The sequence below is a fragment of the Micrasema longulum genome, unplaced genomic scaffold, assembly GCF_059751315.1.
Source record: "Micrasema longulum isolate JH-2025_06_02 unplaced genomic scaffold, ASM5975131v1 h1tg000045l, whole genome shotgun sequence".
NCBI classification, from domain to species: domain Eukaryota; kingdom Metazoa; phylum Arthropoda; class Insecta; order Trichoptera; family Brachycentridae; genus Micrasema; species Micrasema longulum.
Window position 1 is genome coordinate 73,251 of NW_028277252.1, and position 20,264 is coordinate 93,514.

General features: G+C 31.9%; 1 protein-coding gene and 1 long non-coding RNA gene across 6 annotated transcripts in view; one reads left to right on the forward strand and one right to left on the reverse strand.

Moving 5' to 3' along the window:
• The window catches only part of LOC148285227 (uncharacterized), a 262,896-nt gene that overhangs the window by 71,358 nt on the left and 171,274 nt on the right, over positions 1-20,264 (reverse strand). The gene's annotated exons all lie outside the window — the stretch shown is intronic.
• Positions 6,013-6,409, forward strand: LOC148285228 (uncharacterized). Its single transcript, XR_015822566.1, has 2 exons — positions 6,013-6,101; positions 6,308-6,409. It is a non-coding gene; the product is annotated as an uncharacterized LOC148285228 (long non-coding RNA).

The following is a 20,264-nucleotide window of genomic DNA, read 5'->3' on the forward strand; positions in this document are numbered from 1 at the left end:
AGAAGACGTGGAGAGGGTAAACATATTCTGTCGCGCAGATACTATAGGGGTAGCATAGTGGAATTCCGAACCGCATCAACATACCGGGGTCAATTGTGGAGACCCGAGACCACATCAACAGTATTAACTGTAATAGAATTAAGTACACAAGTTCTTACTTAGTCCTTACGGATATAAAGTACAATCCTCAGAACGGAGAAATGTACAATAGTGAAACTCAATTATTGGCGTTGTAAAAAAAGAATTAAGGATTTATTGCGCAAGTATTAAAAATAAAATAAATATTAAGGGTAATAAACGTACATTTTTTTCAATGAATTTCTTTTGAGGTTTTCGAAGAGTGCTCATCAAATAAGCATATATTTTTTTTAATGTTACGAACTACAAACTAAATACGATTTTTAAAAAAAAATCTTCTTTTTCTTCTTCTTCTTCTTTTTGAGTCTCGTTCTCTCCACTACTGGATAAAGGCCTGTTCTAAACGCCTTCATTCCTTTCTTTCATCCGCTTTTACCATCCATGTTTTACCGGATATCGAGGCAATAATACCAGCTATTGAGTGTCCATCTGCTATCATTTTGCCTCCCCAAGTGTCCTGTCTACTGTCATTTTAATTTTGCTGTACGATCCATGATATTCACGACTCCGGTTCGGCGCCTTATTTCCTCAGTTTTTAATCCGTCTCTTAGACATACGCCGAGTATAGTCTTTCCATGGATCGTTGCGTGCATTTTAGTTTCTGGCTACTTTTCTGCGTCACAAACATGGTTTCTAGTCCGTATATTGTCATAGGCAATATACACGATTTGTAGACTTGTCTTTTTAAGCATACCTGTTTATTTTCAAACACGTACTTTGGCTTGTCGAAAGTATCCCAACTTAGCCCTATTCTTCTTAGAAACTTTGATGTCTGGTTATCTTTACTAATGTTGACTTTGTGTCCAGGCTATTCATCAACCACTTCGATTTTATTATTGTCAATGAAAATGTCATTCCTTGTTGGACTCATAATCTTCGTTTTATTAATATTCATTTCCAAACCAATCCTTCTTGAAGCCTCATGTAGCTCAATAATCATTTCGCCTAGTTCATCTATGTCTTTACATATGACCACTATGTCATTTGCGAATCTAAGATGAGTCAAGTACACACCATCGATCTTTACTACTTTACATCATATCTTTACATTATTTTACAATGAATTATATATAAATAACTATTATCATCGCATATATAAACTTAACGATAGAAGAAAAATTGTAGACCTTTTAAATTTATTCAAAATTGTAAATTCAATATGGGATTGCCCTGAACTATTATCTCTCATCAACTTCAGGGTGCCTGGAAGAACGACAAGACAGGTGCCATAGTTTTGTAGCAACAATTCACGGACAGTGTATACTTGTAATGCCGTATTAAATAGACTTCATGAACTCAGCAATAAATATTCCCACGTATCTGATATATTTAGTGTAGGGTATTGTTCCTATAAAACAAACCTTTTGAACTTTTTCAAAGATGGTGAATGGTAATTATATTTATTTATTCACGAATTTCATAATATATACAGTTTTTTGTTCACTTTGCCCAGATGTATAAAATAGTACATATGATTTTCTTGTTGTATTACTGTAGAATGTTTTATTATTTAAACTTTCTACTGAATATGCTGTATAATTTTAAGGTTGTTTTTTTAAATATAAATCTTGTATAATTTTGACGTTTAATTTTTTTTCATAAATCTTGGGTATAAGGAAATTTATGTTTAAAAAAAATATTTGGGCCAAATTTGTTAGTATTATAAATGTTTGTAAAAGGCAGATTTGCCGTTTGTGTTGATAAAATAAATAAATAAAATAAAATAAAATAAATATTTAAAAATTAAATGAACTTCATACATTATCAAGCATTTAACCATTTGCATGTTTAGAGTTTTAGTTTATATGGTCAAATAAGTGCATATACGAGTATATATACATTTAAAAACATTCGTGTGCTTACATATTTATTTGGTGGTGCTCCAAGATAATTGATCAATTTTACAATTAAGAGTAAAGTTTTTCATTTTTACTTAAAAAACGGGCACCTAAAACGTAAGACTACCTTACCTTTATATAATAGATAGTCGGTATGACGATGATGATGATGATAGTAACTTAAAAAATAGTAAAAACGTTGAAATTAACAAATGTAATACGTACATCTTTTTGTCGGAACAATCTGCGTCTCAACTTTTCTTTAGCACGATTTACGAAAATTGTTTCACAATAATTATTGCAGAATTTTAAATAAGATCTTCAACCTTTTCAGACCTAAATTAACTCCTGTGCATGCAAACATATTTTTTTTTCGGACTGTAAAGGAATTATTTGTTTTTTAGAATCTAATCGATACCTTTTTTATCTTTTAAATTTTAGAAATTATTAAGCTTTTTTTTATAAACATACGGGTCACAAACTGATAATAAACCGACAAAATGAATCGAAAATATGTTTTTATCTTACAATATATGTTTATTGAATAAAATGAAATTAATTTGACTGAAATATGTTGAAAGTTTGCCTTATATATCATTTATAAGGACGACAGAAATTCGTTCAAAAACCAAAAAACCAGCCGGAAGCCAGCTGTCAAAGTTAAAAACGAACTTGTCCGTGTAATGCTGATTACCGACGTATACAAAAAAAAATAAAAACGTACGTAGGGGTCCGAGTAATTAAAAAATAAACTCGTTTTTGAATTTTGATAAGTACGCGGGAAAAAAAATCTTAAAATTTGTATGTATTTGAATGAACAACCGGGATAAAAGGGAAGAACACGTTTTTTTTCCGCAAAAGAAAGAACAATATACAATTATATATGATTATTGCTTCAGATAAATATAAATTTAACTTGCGGGGGTACTGGGATAGAGGATATATATCCTGTAATTTGAATTAAATTACCATGAATATAGTATAAAAAAGTCCAACAAAGAATTAGGTTATATTTCACATTTAAAAAAAACTTGAAGGGGATGTAATAAAGTAGGTACATAAATATTGCGAAAAAAACTGCAGGTATGTGACGAGTTACGCAATGGATACCGTCCCCTTTAAGAAGGGCATCATATTGAGATAGGAGACCCGGGAGGGTAGTACTAAAAGGAAAAAGAGAAGAAAAGACACGCTGCGTAATTCTCATTTCTCCTCTAACTAAGCAGCAGTATTTCTGAATGGACTTCAATATTTTATTATATAAATAAAAGACGAGTGATACATTAATCCACAAATTTGGAATATCCAATGACCAGTTTTATCGCTTTCAGGACATCTTCGAGACTGGTATCTTTATTAAGGAGTTCAATATATTTATACAAAATGGTAAGGATAGAGAATTCAGGTAAGGATAGAGAATTCAAAATGATAGGAAAGTAAATTAAATAAAGTTATTTTTATCTTAAGGATAATTATCAAAAAAATTTCGGGTTAACTTACGAGTTGATATAATGCTATTTTAATGAGTTGTACAAAAAAAATGTATATAAAATATTCATATTCAGTGAGGAAGTTCAGCCAAATGGGATATTGAACATAAAAAATGTATTCTTACGCGCGGTAAATTGTTCGCCGAAGTTTCTTGAAAATGTATGAAAAATACAATCAACATGATTTAAATAAAAACGAACTACTTTGCATAACGCCACTAGTTTTTTTCCGAATCAACCAATGATTAGAGAGTTGAGAAAGATTTCTGGTTTACGGTAAGTCAATTGGCGAATCAGCAGAACTCATCGAGAAGCACAGGAAGAGAACTTGAAACGTCACAGGCGAAGTAATTTAAAAAATACAAAACTTTAAAAAAATATACAATGAGGATTATACTCGAAAGAAATATCTATTCTAATGTAGAAAGAATGCAAAATAAACTGGCTTGCTCACAGTAAAGCAGCAAATTAAATATAATAATAAACAAAGCAATAATAATAAATGTAGCAACTTTATACATAAATAATTAAAGGGACGAATAAAATAAAAACAATAATAAAATTTAACCAACAATGCCATACATTTGAAACAAGGGATAAAAAAAGAAAAGATTTCAAATGGGGAGAAAGAAAGAATCTCAAAACTCATTGTATAAGGGATTGAAGCTGTACGTACAATGAGTTACCTCAAGAAATAAAGGAGATAAAAAAGATTGAAATATTTAAAATTAATTTGAAAAAATATGTCATTGAGAATTTTGATAAGAAAATTGTAATGCTATTAAAAGTTTATATTAGTTTTTAAGATGTTCTGAACTAACCTAATAAAGCATAAATATATAAACAAATACCGCTGATATATATAATATACCGCTGATTTACATGATAAAAATAAAAATAAAGAAAATGTCTTAGTTTAATAGTCTATTAATAAATAAAACAAATAGTAAAAAACTACTGAACTTCATCATTATAATAATTATTCTGGTAAAGTCATTACTTCTCATTAGAAGTAGTATTTCTCTTACGCTTATCTAATTATGGTTTTCATTCGGCCATGCCAAGAATTCTTAGGTTTGTGAACAATTATTCCAGTTTTGATTTCTTTCATAACAAGTTGTGTTCTTTAGTGGGATCACTGAACTAAATTCAACTGCAACCATCTCTCTCTCTTTCTTCAATTCACACCTGGTCTAATTTCACTCCGTCTCTTCCTTAATGATACTATAATGTGATAATATTTCCGAGTTCTGTCTACTGTGGTACTGTTTTATATAAAAGTTTCCCAATTCGCACCCAGTGGTGCGTAGACTACTCAATCCAATTGCAACGAATCTGGCTTATTTTTATTACATGGAAAATAAGGGGATCAATATTACGTTTAGGACAGGGTTCTGGTTTTATTTAACACACAACTATACTTTCGGAAACCGAATAAACGACACTGAAAATAGTACGAAGCCTAAAATAAAGCTTTCACACCTGATATATTTTTTATGAAAAAGTTTTTTTTTCTCTACATACAAAACCTCAACAGCCCGCCCCCATACAAAAGTTTAAATCAACTGGGAAAATAAAGCTTTATTTTCTTAGGAAACATTGGAAAAATAAACCCGACAAAGAATATTGGATAAAAAGATAAATCTTCAGACCCCGTGAATATATTGATGATAAAACAAGAACCTATATTTGTATATGTTGTACCTATATTTATGTTGAGTGTTTTGAAAAATAAATGAGGGGTAGATTAACGTGGGATTGAACTTAACAAAGGTCAGTCAGGAAAATGAATATTTTATTCACAAAGCAAATGAAAAAAACACAAACAACATTACAAAATAACGCGTTTGATTCGAAATCACACTAAGGGAAGCTTTTAAACTTAAAAGCTCAAGTATTTTTCTCTTTTATTGGGAATTAAGCATTGAATTAGATTGGATTTCAAGTTTTCCTGAATTTCATGGCCATTCGAATATTGATAGAATTCTTCTGAGTTGTAATGCCGTGGGCTTTTAACATTTTTCGTCGACGTTTCATACATCACTACAAAGTTTATCATCTGGATTGATGTGGACCAGGAAAGTTGTGGCAGTTTAGAGCAGAAAACATAATTAGCAATTCGCAAAAGTATGAGATTAACAAGTACGGCTGTGAAAAAAATTTAAATGATAAAATAATAAATTGTGTTTAATTAAAAAAAAATAATTACAAAAAACAAATCAGTTATTTTAACGTATTAGTCACCAATAATTGAAGTTTATCCAAACCTAACGAGCGCTGGGTATAGCTTTCGAGAGATTTAACACACATATTGATATTTAAAAAAAATAGAAAATCGTGCTTACATATATATTATTATTCCCATAGAAGCGAGGTTAGTATTAGGGTAAAAGTGGGATAGTTGCCGTAGGGGGATAGATGCCACGATTATCATGTAGAGACATGCATAACTATTACACTGCCGATTTTTACTTTAAAACAAAGCTCTACCCCGCTATCCGCCAGTCTGGCCAGTGCATCGCGTTGTGACGTTCGTGTGAGTGAGGAACGTGTCAAATAGGTGATTACGCGCGAACGATTGCTGGATTTCGATTTCCTACTTCGATATTTCGCTCGGAACTTTTGAGTGTATGAGGTAAGTGATAATATTTTTATGTTTACGATCAATGTATATACTAAATACAAAGATTGTATTATTGTTTAAGTATTTTTTTATTTAGATTATTTCACATATTTGAGGGCGTCTATCCCCTCCATAAAGGATAGATGCCCCAGTCCTGGTGAGTATAGTTGCCCTTAGGGGCGTCTATCCCATACTAATTCAGAATTTTTATTTTCCAGCAATGCCACGCAAATACGTACTCAAAATCAAAGCAAGACCATATGGACCGAAGATGCTTTAAAAGAAAAGACTCTTGGCATAAATGAAACATCCCGTCAGTATGGTATGTCTGACGGGATGGTCAGTATGGCATACCAGTCAGCACACTTAAGAGGCAATTTGAGATACAAAATACTGAAAAATTAACTTTAGGTTGGTAATAATAATGATTAATTGTATGCTTATACTTTTGTTATGCTATACCCTGTTCGTTTGAAAAAAAAATACTTAAAACAAACGAGTTATATCAACTTTTAGGCCAGAAATAAGTGCAAGATAATATCTTTCTTTTTCTTTGCCCACTTTTTCTCTACCTTGTTTGTTAACATGAATTATTTCTTTCAAATTGACTACCTATCAATTGATTAATATTTTTTTTTTTTGGAAAACAAAAGATGACTCGTTGTGCATATTCAAAAACTAGAGTAAGCGGGTTTTCCTGTGACAAGAAATATGCTACAAAGGCTGGAATTCGACTTTGATGATAAACTTGGTATTAATACTAATTTCAATGATGACACTCGCAAAGCTGGACCACATTGGCTACGACCTTTTTTAGAACGCCAGATCTTATTTTTAATAGCGATGAGACTAGGGCCCAGTTAAACAACTCACCGGGAAAATTCATAGCTACGAAAGTTGCAAAGTTCGTGTAAATAATTTCGAATTAATTATCAGGTATAATTCATTACAATGTTAGTTTTAAGTGCCAAACATGATTGTGACAAAATAAATTAATATTTAAAAAATATTTTTTTAACTGATTTCATAATGCAACTATCCCACCATTCAAAATAACATTGAGGCATCTATCCCATAGAGTAGGCAACTATCCTCATTCATAGGGGTTGCGAAAATAATTTCTTACAACAAAAAAAAATACAATAAATACATCACTTTTTATACATTTACAATATTATCTAATAAGTTAACTAAACGCCACAAAAGTATCAAACAGTTTAATTCATAAATTTGTCGAAAAATCAAATTTTTCAAAAAGTGTGGCGACTATCCCACTTTTACCCTATACAACCTCTTGATGTCACTGTGACCTGTGAAGATCTTTTGTGACGGGTCCCCATAATAGTTCTCGCCCCTTAAGCCCAGGTCTTTAAAGAGCCTGGCTACTGTGTGGAAGGCGAGAGTTCTCGTTTTGCCGAATCTCCACCTTCAAGCCCAGTTTCTAAAGAATTGATCTATTAGGTGGAGGCGAGTTCTTTAACATCTTCAGGTTTGACCAGAGGTCCCCCGACGATGCGGCTTCTTTTATGATGTAAAATATCACATACACATGTAACGCATCTTAGTGTTTCCTCATTTGTACTGCGGAACCTACATCAAGAAATTACGGAAAAGTTCATTCTAGCAAGGTGTTTGTTCAATCTGCAATGCCCTGGGCGGGCGCTAGCCCTCGCTAACCCTCGCTTGATTTCGGCTGAGCTTTATTAGGTCGAAAGCAAATCTCTGCAAGTACACCCCTTAATGAGTTCCTTTTCGCGGTGCTGACCGTTTGTCAGAGCACCCTATATCTATAAAGTCAAAGGTTATTTTTCTTTTAAAACGTTTTTATTGTACACATATCCAGAATAGCGAATGTTACAGAGATAGTAAGGAGGTTCCTTAAATCAATGAATGAATACAGAAACAGACTACCCATTTCCATTTCAGCCGAAACGAAATATTCTAATAATTCTACCAAACGATTTGAGATTTAAATCACTCGGTTTAATAAGCAAGTATTCTGCTACACAACTCTTATCACAGCTCTTATAAAATGGGCAATTTATTACTTTGAAAGCGTAATTCTAAAGAAATCACCTTTAACTACAAAACTTACCGAATTGGATTCAAAAGTCTTTGTGCCAACTAAGAGTTCCAGACACCTTTTATTGGTCTAGGTTAAATACGACACAGAAAATTTCAACAAAGATAATAATTTCTAAAAGCTATCAACGCTACCCACCGGTTAAATTTAAATATACCTTAAATGAAAGAGTCAATAGGCATCATAAACAAATCGCGCAAATAAAAGGAATGAGGTTAAGCAAAATTAGTACGAATCTGTATTTATTGACTCAAATTAAAAAGGGGTGTTTCGCGAAAACAAAACGGTATTTCGAACAAGATTGGTTGACATATTACAAAATCAAGGCACAAACGGAATAAAAAGGTGTGCTACGAAAGTGTACAGAAAAATGTTTTCATTCAAAACGGCGCACGTGACCGAGAAATGATAAAAACGGTATTTTTTTTTGTAACGACCGGGGCGATCAAAAAAGGTTCTGGAAACGAAATATTCAAATCCCTTAATCAGAGGTATGAAGGCTTTCTTTGGTAAAAAAGAAGCCGCTTCGTATAGTATTTTGTCAATGCTTTGTTTGAAAAGGCGATTCACCAAATCAAAATGAAGGGAAAGATTTTTTAGCGAAAGTTTAAAAATACAATGCAAGGTTTAAGTACTTTTTTGTAATAAGACTTTAGCAGTAGTGGGTCTAGCAGCATGCAAATCAGAAAAAGGAATATCAGAAGTTTGACAGCTTAGTCGAAATTTAGAAATCAAATTAATATTTCACACAAGTAATCGGGTTTCGTCTCTTTGCAATATTACTTAAAACTTTTAAGGATCTTTTACGATTTTACTAAGAACAACATTCTTCGGTTTCTTTACATATTTTGTTTTAGTTTACAAAAGCTCATAATATCCCATTTTCATAACAATCAAATTCTGACTTGTTTTAATATGACCAAAGTTTGTGAATACAAAAGATAAAATAATAATTATTGTAAAATTAAAGAAATAAAATAATTTAAGAATTCAATGAACCAATTTTGTATTTTTTTTTAAATCAATTTTTTGTAATCTTATTTTCAACAACGATTTTTAAACAAAAAAATATTTTCAAACACTTAAAAAAAGTTTAAAAGCATGCATTAAAAATAACTTTTAAATCTTAGTACGGCAAATATAAAATTTTTCATAATGCCACTCATGAAGAACATAAAGTTTATTAAATTGCACATACTAATTTCAAAGTTATTTACAGTTATTTAGTCTCTCGTACGATTGACTTAATTTATAATTGAAACGACACTGTAAAATCAGTCGAACAATTAATTTTGATTATTCAATATTCATGGCGTATCAATTTTGTAGCTGTGTTGTACCAATAGTATACGTTCCCCATTACAGTCGATGTAACCATCTGAACCGAGATTAAATCTTATCTTAAACAAGAAAAAATACATGAAAAACAAATACCTGATACGTATATTTCCAAAAAAATATTTTCTTTATTTTCGATACCGTTGTGATAAATCGGATATTAAACCTGTATTCCGTAGTTGATCTACTTCCAGATAGTTCACCATTCATTCGCTTACCTGAAACAAAAGAATTACGCAATATGAATAACAAGTTTCACAGACGAACAAAATATTACTTTAAAATGCATTTTACAACGTGAGGAGAAAATAAATACATGTACATTGGACCTATATAATACTAAAATTTAAAATCTGAATTTTAAGTGAAACAAAAAAGCAGTGCATATTTATAAGTATGGGCATGTCAATACAAATATATTAAATTGCAAATATTAATTAGTCGGTTAATAGAATAGTTGACATTAGTTGATAACATGTGAATCACCATGTAAAGCGCCCTTGAGGTATTTTATTACGAAAATGGCGCTATATAAGTTATCCATAATAAATAAATAAATAAACAGTTGTTTATTAACTCGTATTTACATATTACCACTATGTAAGTGAAATAATTATAAATAATCTGATTACGTACCTATTTATTTCAGATAAAATCACAAAATTAAATATTATATGCGGACATAATTCGTAACGAGGCTGTTGCTTCGTCAAGGGGTAATAATATCACAACAAAACCTTAACAAAGCTTTACACTTTTTAAAATGTACCTTTAATACATCTATGTACTAACTATTATGTATCTTTGTACCGTGTTTCTCATCTAGAGTGTCTCGGCTACCTACATATACTTTGAAAGGGAATAAAGATAAAGTATTGGATTAGAGAACTTTCGAATAACCAATCAATTTTATTCAAATTAATAATATATTCTTACAGAGACGAAACGAATCGAAGAGACATTTTGCAAGATAACCGTTTTAGATCAAAAGGAAAAAAACTTGATCATTGAGCGCTATAAATAAAACTGTTGGTTAAATTAGACGCACAATTAATGTAAAAAAAGGTGTTTTATTTAAAAAATTTTTTTTACTAAATACATTTATTTATTTTAACACTTGATATACGTATAAAAATTACATACATATGCATAAAAGAGGGCATATTGCCTTCAGACAAGTTCTTCCCACCTACACAAACCATAATTTGAGAAAATCAGTGATATATGAACATATTGTAGGTATATTATAATATTTTCATTATAAAACAAAGCAATGATAATATTTTTTATCAATATTCCTACAGAGATGAGGTAGAATTTTTTCAAATTCAGGATTATCGATATTCAAGCGTTTACAGGGCTTATGACCTGTCATTGGCTGGGTTGAGTGGCCACTTTACGTTTTACAACATTCCCCATTCCGCTTATTAGCGAATATCGACAAAGGTACCATTTTGATTCTTGTATATATCTTATTAAATGAGAAACCATTCACTAGCGTGTTGGAGCACCATCTATGTATTGATATTGAAGTTAAGTATTTTTAATTAGCATATTACTTTATTTTATATATATACAAAAATATATACCTACTCCCCCTCGGGAGAAATCCAGATTTGTGTATGTACAAAAATACACATACCAAAAAATAATGTTGTGCAATGATAATATTTTTTAAAGTTTGAATTAACAGAAGTTGACTAAACATATAATGAGGAGAGGAGACAATATACGATTCGGTAATTACATAGCAATACACATGTACATTTATACATATTACACCAGAAAGACAGATAATACATGCTATTGATTTTTTAAGTGACAAAAAGCGTGAAATTGAATTAATTCAAAACTAAGAAATCGTCTGAAATAAATAATGTGAATGATAAAAATAAATTACATTTATTTTGCGATATAATCTATATTTTTTATAAATTTTATGTTCAGCTGAGATTTAAATAGCTTAGGGGTAAAATTCGGGTATTACGTGTCCATTTTATGATAAATAAATTCCCATCCACATGGGGGAATGTAAGCTCTTACGACAATTTATGTTAGCCATTGAAGCTCTAACTGTTATTAGATGTATTGAAAATAAATTGCCGTTCAGAGTATATTTTGAGGTCAGCAGTCACGTATTAATAATACAACGAAGCAAATTTCAAGTTCTTAATTATATTCAAAGTATCGAAAAATTACATGAAAAACAGCATTTTCGAAGGATTCAGACTATTCGAGTACACAAACATAGTTTTTGTATCTTAATATTGAGTCTAAAGTCTTTCTTTTAATTTAGAATATTTTGAGTTCGTCCGAATTTGATTGGATTAAACTCCATAGAGAGTTATCAAAATTAACATATCTCAATAGAGATAAAAAAACATTTAAGAAAAATGCAGGATGTCTAGACATTTACAGGGCTTACGACCGGTAATTGCTGGTTTAAGTGGTAACTTTAAACATTGTATGGCATTCACCATTCTGCCTATCTTTAAATGTCAGTATTACTTAATTCATCCAACTGTTGATTTTTGCGAAGTTATAGACCTTTATTCTTTATCGATGTGGGTGAGATTAATCTGACATTAGGTGAAATAATAAAGTACACAATGAAAAGTAAAAAGAGTAACATACGAGGAAATCACGCTTTTAAAAAATATGCAAAAAAGTGGGTCACGGAAAAAGATGTGCATGATTACATCAGCTAAAATGCTAATGAAATTAGTTTCTTTTTTGTTTTTTATAATAAATATTTACATTGTGTTTAAGAATTAAGTGTTAAAATAAATTATGTCCGTTTTTTCCAAATTTTAAAAGGATCACCGAAAGATAAACAAAATAGAAAAAATCATACGTCATTCGAAAGAAAAATTTCTACTCTACGAGTTATTGTATACATATAGTGGCTTTGAAATGCAACCATCTACGAGCTATTATTTCATTCATATCATCTTTACGGTACACTGCGCAAATATCTCGAACAGCTTTGGGAGCTTTATTTCCTCGATTAAACGCAAAGAGATGGAGTTGTCAAATGCTCGATTTTGTTAACTTGATTTTCCAATTTGAAAGCTTGTATTCAAATAAAATAATATGTGTAACGTAAAAGCAAACAAATATTGAACAGAAAATTTTCTTTCAAATCGCGAAAAACCTTCATCATTTTGTTTTTTTGGTGTTCATTTTAAAATTTTAGAAAAAAACGGACCTAACTTATGTTAACAGTAAAATACATATATAAAGGTTTGTATGTGAGAATTTGTACATAAATTCGTGCTTTATAAACAAATCAGTATACTGATACACAGCTATGTCTTTGCGAAATTCTTTGAAGCTATACACGTATTCTGTTCTTTATGCAATGTATATTAACTATCAATCTTTTTATAAGAAAAAAAAAGAAAATCGCAGATTTATTGAAGGCCGAACAAAATCCTACAAACAAAGACCTTGAATGTGGCTAAAAAGGGTAGTAATGTAACCCTTACTGAAGACCAATCTGTTGTAGAACGGGAGGTGCATAATGCAAGGTCTCGGAATAGACGAATAGCAACGCCACGTACGACCCGACCGATCCCATTTGTACCAATTTAATTCTGCTAAGTATTTCACATCGACTTCTTGATCTTTTTATCCCTGGATTCAGGGTGAGGCAGAGAAGTGAAATGAGAAAAAATTTCGTCAAATATTGCACATTATTGGTTTATGGAAATAAATGGAAATTCTCCACTAGTAATCAGAACAGACGATTGATCAAATTATAATCGAATATGGTCAAAATCACAGGCCAACAAAAGCAATTTGAACCCTACCCCGTCAAAGAGATTTTATAAACACTAAGAATTAATATATTTTTATTAAACAAATTCTATTCTTCTTCGATGGCGTTACAACCCAAACCGAGCCTTGGCCTCCTTCAACTTTTGCCTCCAACTCCGCCTGTCCTCAGCAGTCATTTTCCAATTTACAACTTGTAGAAGCTGGGCTGCATCTTTTTTGCTTCATCCTCCTGCCTCAGTCTAGGTCTTCCAATCCTTTTTTTACCCCCTGAACGTCCAGTCATGACTCTCTTAGTTATTCGCGCATCAGCCATTATTTGTACGCGTCCAGCACATCTCAGCCTGAGCAGCTTTATGAGCGCTGAGATACTAGGGGCTTCATATATGCTGCACAATTCGGCATTTAGCCTAATGCACCAATCTTCTCCATCCTTCACGAGACCACAGATTCGGCGAAGAACTCTCCTTTCAAATATATCCAGCATCTCAGTTGACTTTACTGTCAGGGTCAAAGCCTCGCATCCATACGCCAATACAGTCCTTATAATGGTCTTGTACAGGGTTATCTTCGTTCTCCTATGGACGCTTCTTGACGTAAACACTGGCAGAATGGAGAAAAATGTTATGTTGCCCGCCGATATTCATTTCTTTATTTCCATTTGTGTACCGTAGATCAAACATTAATTCCGATTAAAACCATAAGCAAATTAATATTAATGAGTAAATTTAAAATAGTTGTATTTTTTCTGGGTGTCTATTTGAGCTTTTTCAGACTAAAGATTCAAAGAAAATTAGAAGTTACGTTATTTTCATGACTACGAATTTAATAAAAAATCGGTTAAAAAAACAATCGCGTTATTCAATTGTCATAAACTGTTTTATAAGCATCACTAGTCAAAAGCCATTTTACAATGATAATAAAAAGGACCGCAAGAATAAAGGCGGAAGCGAAAACTCCCTAAAGGGGTGAGAACGTGGTTGGGGTATTGGTGGTTTGATGACTTCAGATTCTTACGAGGGGAACTATTTTGCGGACAACGTGTTCGTAACGTCTGAATTTCTGTTATATTTTCTCTTCTGACAGATCAAAGAACGAAATATTTATGAAGCAGATTCTAGTGAGAACAAGATGAAATTTTTTCGTGAAGAAAGGGGATTTTGAGAGACGTGTTAAATTATCTACAAAACTATACACAAAATTGTAAAAATATGAAGACATTTCAGCGGTAAATACGATTTCGATATTATCTAAGGATTTCAGAAAAACGAGATTTATAGGATTTCTTAAACTGAAGTCAAAACAAGTATATTATTTGAATACAGCAGATATTTTTTTAATCAAAAGAAACTTGTCTAAGGTTTGTATGTTTTATTTATATATTAATTGATTTTATATATAAATAAAACATACAAAAAAATAAATATAAAATTACAATTTTTTTGGGCATATATAATAAATAATAACATTTTTATTTCTAATGCAGTAAAAACTCGTATTTAGAGAGAGTTGGTTTCACATTTTTTTAAATTATCTAAAACAGGTTCCTAAAAATTAAGTATACATATATTTTTTGGGAATAACCCGCCAAGCTTCTATTTTGAGGCTTGTCAGCGGGTGGGATAGAAGGGATATGGAAAAAGGTAATGAAAAATACACCACAACACCCAGAATAATTGAGGAAAAAATCTTCCTTTGATTTTTTTTCTTGCAACTAACGGAAATCGACCCCGCGACGCCAGTTTCACAGTCGGCCACTTAACCAACTGCGCCACGGCGCCTGTCTAAAAGATGTATGATTTTCTGTCTGGAGTTCAGGATAGGGAGGGTTTGGTTAGGTTTTTTTTTAATTTAGATTGAAATGTTTTATATTTGATTTTGATTTTAAGATTTCTGGAAGATTATTTAAAATGACTTAATGCTGCAGTTGTATTGCAACTATGTAAAATTACGTACATTATTTTCAATATCACGAAAACAACGATAAAAGTTGTTTTAGAGACGTTTTAAGAGGAGTTTACTTTTCGAAAAGAAGGTATTGAAGTCTCCTAAAATCTAATTTTGGTGATAATGCGTTCAGAGTGAAAAACCTGATGCCATGTTGCATAAATCAATGATATTTTATGTATAGTAGGTAAATAACCAAAAATAAACTGCTTTAAATGAATTTTACATATTTAAAACTAAATAATGAATTCATTCATGCCTTAAAACAGGTTGTACCTAGTTAGGCAGACAAGACATGATCCAGAGTATTATAGATTCTATTACCTAAGTGTGTATGTAGTAGATAAGTAATTGTTATTTTTGTTAATAAATCATGATTATTATTATTTAGATGTAAATTTTGTATGAAATTTTTTGTTGCATAGATTAATTGAATGCGTGAAGTGAATAAATTGATTAAAACCGTTATAACTTCCCGATACTTTGTAAAGGAATACAGGATAAGGAAAGGAACAAAGGAGTAAGAAATACGAAGTGAAATTGAACACAATAATAAGTTGGGAATCTTGCGCTGCCTTAACAAGAAACAATATTTAATTGCAAAAGTTCAGAACTCGTTTTATTAGATTTCAGTTTACTAACTGCTAACAGACTAGAAAAGAAAATTCATTAACTTAACACACAAATTGGTGAACTTGATCAAATTTTTTTACGGATATAAAAAAGAGAAATCGTGGAAGTTAAATTCTTACAATTAGATTATAAATACGTAATTCATTTCCAACTACTATTTTTCCGAAAGAAATCACGCGTTAAAATTTATTGCAGTGAATAATTAGTTTGTCTGTATGATTTTTTTTACATGATGTTGTTTTCGGCAAAAACGTGTTATGATGATCAAATTTGATCCATTTCACACGTATCGTCCAAATCCATACGGCGCGGTAATATGAGGATGTATTACTGAATAAATTATTTAGTATTCTCCGTGGCCTCCGCGGTGTAGTGGTCAAGACGCTTGACTCACGCACGGAAGGTCCTGGGTTCGATTCCGGTGAGAAAACAAAAAAAGGAACAAAAAAGCCCGGGCGTTTTGTGCTGTGATTCACCACTGTAATTTAGCCTCCTGACCTGTTGTGGTGCAATAAATAAATAAATGAATATTCAGCAGCTTCACACTGGTGAATGATGAAAAAGAAAATCAAGTGATTAGATTAGTCGTTCTCGTGGTTTTTTTGTTATGGCGCTTACCGGGATTAAATACAATAATAAATAATAATAATACAATAAATATTAACCCACCCAATGTTATTTTGGCGTGCTCCGTGGATTTTTGACATGGTGTGAAATGGGCCAATGAGGGAAAAAGAAAGGGAGGTTGGAAGAGATAAACCCCCAAAACCATTGCACCAATAACCAGTGGTCTTATTCTGTAAGTAATTCTTTATCATTATTACCTTTCCGCACCCAAGTCACTGCATTGGTAAACCAATCGCAGCGTATCTTGATCATTTTTGTTACATGAAGGTAAGATGATCAGTCTTACGCTTCGGGTACCAGTCCAGGGACTATGAAATATTCTGGTGTGAAAACACCCTATTCAATAAATATTTAATATTTCATGTCAACCTTGTTGGGAATCGAACCCGAGACCTTTTGCATGGTAGGCAAACGCGCTGACCATTACACCACGTGGCAGACCATAAGTAATGAGTTTGTAAATTCGTTCGTATCATATGAGAGGAAACGAGAGCGAAATATTTTGATTGCGTTAGAGTGATGTGGATATATGACGGACGGACGAACTTACGAAACGAAATTGTGACAGAATAAGCCTCCTGAGCAAACTAGTTTGAATCACGAACTCTGTTAGTATTGTGGAAACACGGGAACACTTATTAATAATGTAATTGACTGAACGATTTAATTGATAACTTACATGATTATTAAATACAGTAAAACTCCAATTGTCCGAATTCATGATTGCCAGACGTTATCGGGATATGCGGAAATTGGATTAAGCAAGGTATACGATGTATGCAAGAAAAGCGATTTGATAATGAATATTGATAAATCTAAAGCAATGGTTGAAAGTATAGCTAAATGTGAGATCAGTGTGAACAGAGATATTCTGAATCAGGTAGAAGAATTTGTAAGTGGGGGAAGTATGTTTACTAGGGATAGGAAGACTGAGAAAGATATTGAAAGGAGGGTGAGAGCCGGGAACATGGTAAACGGTGCACTGAAATCTATCTTGGCAAAAAGATGTTTTCCGCAGGAGGCAAAACTAGCAGTTAACAATGGAGTTCTGTTGCCGACCCTAATGTATTGGAGCGAAGTATGGAACTGGAAAAATAATGATAAAAGAAGGATGAATTTTGTCGAAATGCGATCCCTCAGGCAAATGTGTGGTAAAACAATGTATGATAGGTGCACAAATGTCGAGATCCGTGCACTATGTAAGGTTGACACGAGCATTATCGACAAAATCAAGAAAGGGGCGATGAGTTGGTTTGGATATATGAAGCAAATGGACAGCGAAATAATATCTACGATGCGAGTGTTGATGGATGCAGCAAACTAGGAAGACCGAGAAAGACATAGCAAGATCAAATCCAACAAATACTTGAAAATGGTTATGTCAAGAGTTAGTTAAATCAGCGTGCGTGCAAAAGAAGATGAATGAATGTAGAGGAAGCGAGGTCTGTATGCAAAGGCATAGTGATATCGCGTTTTATCATCTCTGCCTACCCCTACGAAGAAACGGCGTGACGGTTTGTTGTTGTTGGTTTATGCAAAATTTACTCTAAAATCGCTTTTTTATTGTTTTTAAAATAATACAGCGAATATGAATCACCTTAAAAACTTACTTAAACATGTCCAGCAAAGTTAATCCTTTGACGAAGAAACTAGTTTCCTTTATTTTTTATTTCCTGATAACGATCGGATATTTGGCAATCCGGATGACAGGAGTTTGGATAAACGGAGTTCTACTGTATGTACTATTTTAAACACGCCGTGTATTCTTCTAGTTTTTGGTGGGGGTCAGTGCTACGCAAGCTCCTGACATCACCGCGACCTGAGTAGATCTATTGTGAATTGTGATGGGTCCGCGTGAATAGTTCTCGCCCTTCTAGCCCAAGTCTTTAAAGAGCCTGGATACTGTGTGAATGGCGAGAGTTCTCATTTTGCAAATTCACCCCCCCCAAGCTCAGATCCGTAAAGTATCGGGCCATATAAGAATGTAATTATAGTTTCTTGAAGATCCTTTTTCGTTTTATTGATGTAGATATGATTTAATATTTTTTTTTTTTTTTATTTCTTTTAAATTTTTACACAATTGATGTGAAATTATGTACAATTATGTATAAATAAATAATACACTGACACTCCGGAACGTGCCTGTGGGCCAGTGGAGTGGCTATATCCATAAAATATATATATATATTGAATGTACCTACCTATTGTATTGACATTTTTGTTAACTATGTATATGTATTGTATTTTATATTGGATTAAATAAATAAATATAAAAAAATATGGCATGGCATGTAAACGATCGATTCAAATAAATAATAAAGAGAAAAAATAAATTAAAAATTTACATAAAATAACACCTTTTCTAGTTACGATGTGTCTCTCCAAAAAGAGATAAGCTCGTGTACTTTATTAAGATCAGTTTTTTACATTAATCAAATTCACCTTAGTAATAAGTATTTCATAATGATTGATTTGGTGTTTATTTTGTAGAACTCCATATTTAAACTTATAATATTAGAAATCAAACACTGATTTGAGTCTACTGAACATGTTCAGTAGACTCAAATCAGTGTTTGGTTTTTAATATTATAAATTTAAGTATTTCATACCTAATTTTTTTGTTGATTGAATTGTATTCATCAAATTAGGATTTCTTGTATTTTCGTATAATTTGGAAACTCCTCGATAATTTTTAAATTATTTGCCATCCTAAGTCTCAGAGATGCGAGCCCAATGCATCGGCCACATTATGCGCCATAAGGGTCTCCCGCATGACATAATAGAGGGAATGACTGAGAGGACTTATTACCGAGGGCGCCCCCGACGGGAGTGTTCGGAGCAAGTGTACGAGGATTTGAACTGTGCCTCATATATCGAGCTGAAGAGGGCTGCAGAGAATAGATACTAGTGGAGGACAAGATTCAGGACTTTGCTGCAAACCAATCCCCAGGATTGAAACTGCGAAGAAAAATAGCAAAATAAATAAATCGAGCACAGACAGTTATAAACTAAAATAAATATCGTTAAATTTATTTTAGAATTCGTCACAAAATAATGAATAATTCCCGTGCGTTTTTTTGTATTATTATTAACAATTTGATAAAGCCATGTTTCGGAGGTTGTATAATGAATAAATACATTCATCTTAATATAATAATAATAATATCATAATAACTTTTAAGTACAATTCTAAGAAAACCCCTTGTATAAACGTCATAAGACGTCACTTGAAGATAAATGTTGACTTGAATTATTTGACAAAATTTAATTTTTGCTAGAAGCTAATACGACTGTGACTAAATCAATTTGTCGAGTGTAAATAAAAACGTGTCGGTAATAAACAAGAAATTCAAAAAGTTTTCGGAATAACAATATGTGTTTTACAATAAAGTTAACTAATGAGGTTTATTTTTGGTTTTTAGAGGTTAAAATGAGAAACCACAAAAACGTAAACCACGTTAGGGTAAAGTGAGCTTTAAAATAATTTTTCGCATGATACTTTTTTACAAATATCTTTTCCAAAAACTGTGTAACAAAAAAATTAAGTTGTGGATAATGTACATAAGTTATTTTACTTATTCTAGATACAAAAGCATTTTTAGTTAGCTACAGCAAATCATATAACAAATAAAAATTATCACTGACATTAGTTTTTTTTTGTACAATACATTTATCAATATTAGTGGTTTTGCATCTTAACTGAACGTTTTCGACGGCCAGGTCACGAATGCTGTAAATGCCTAGAATTTTATTAATTAATTTATTTTTTT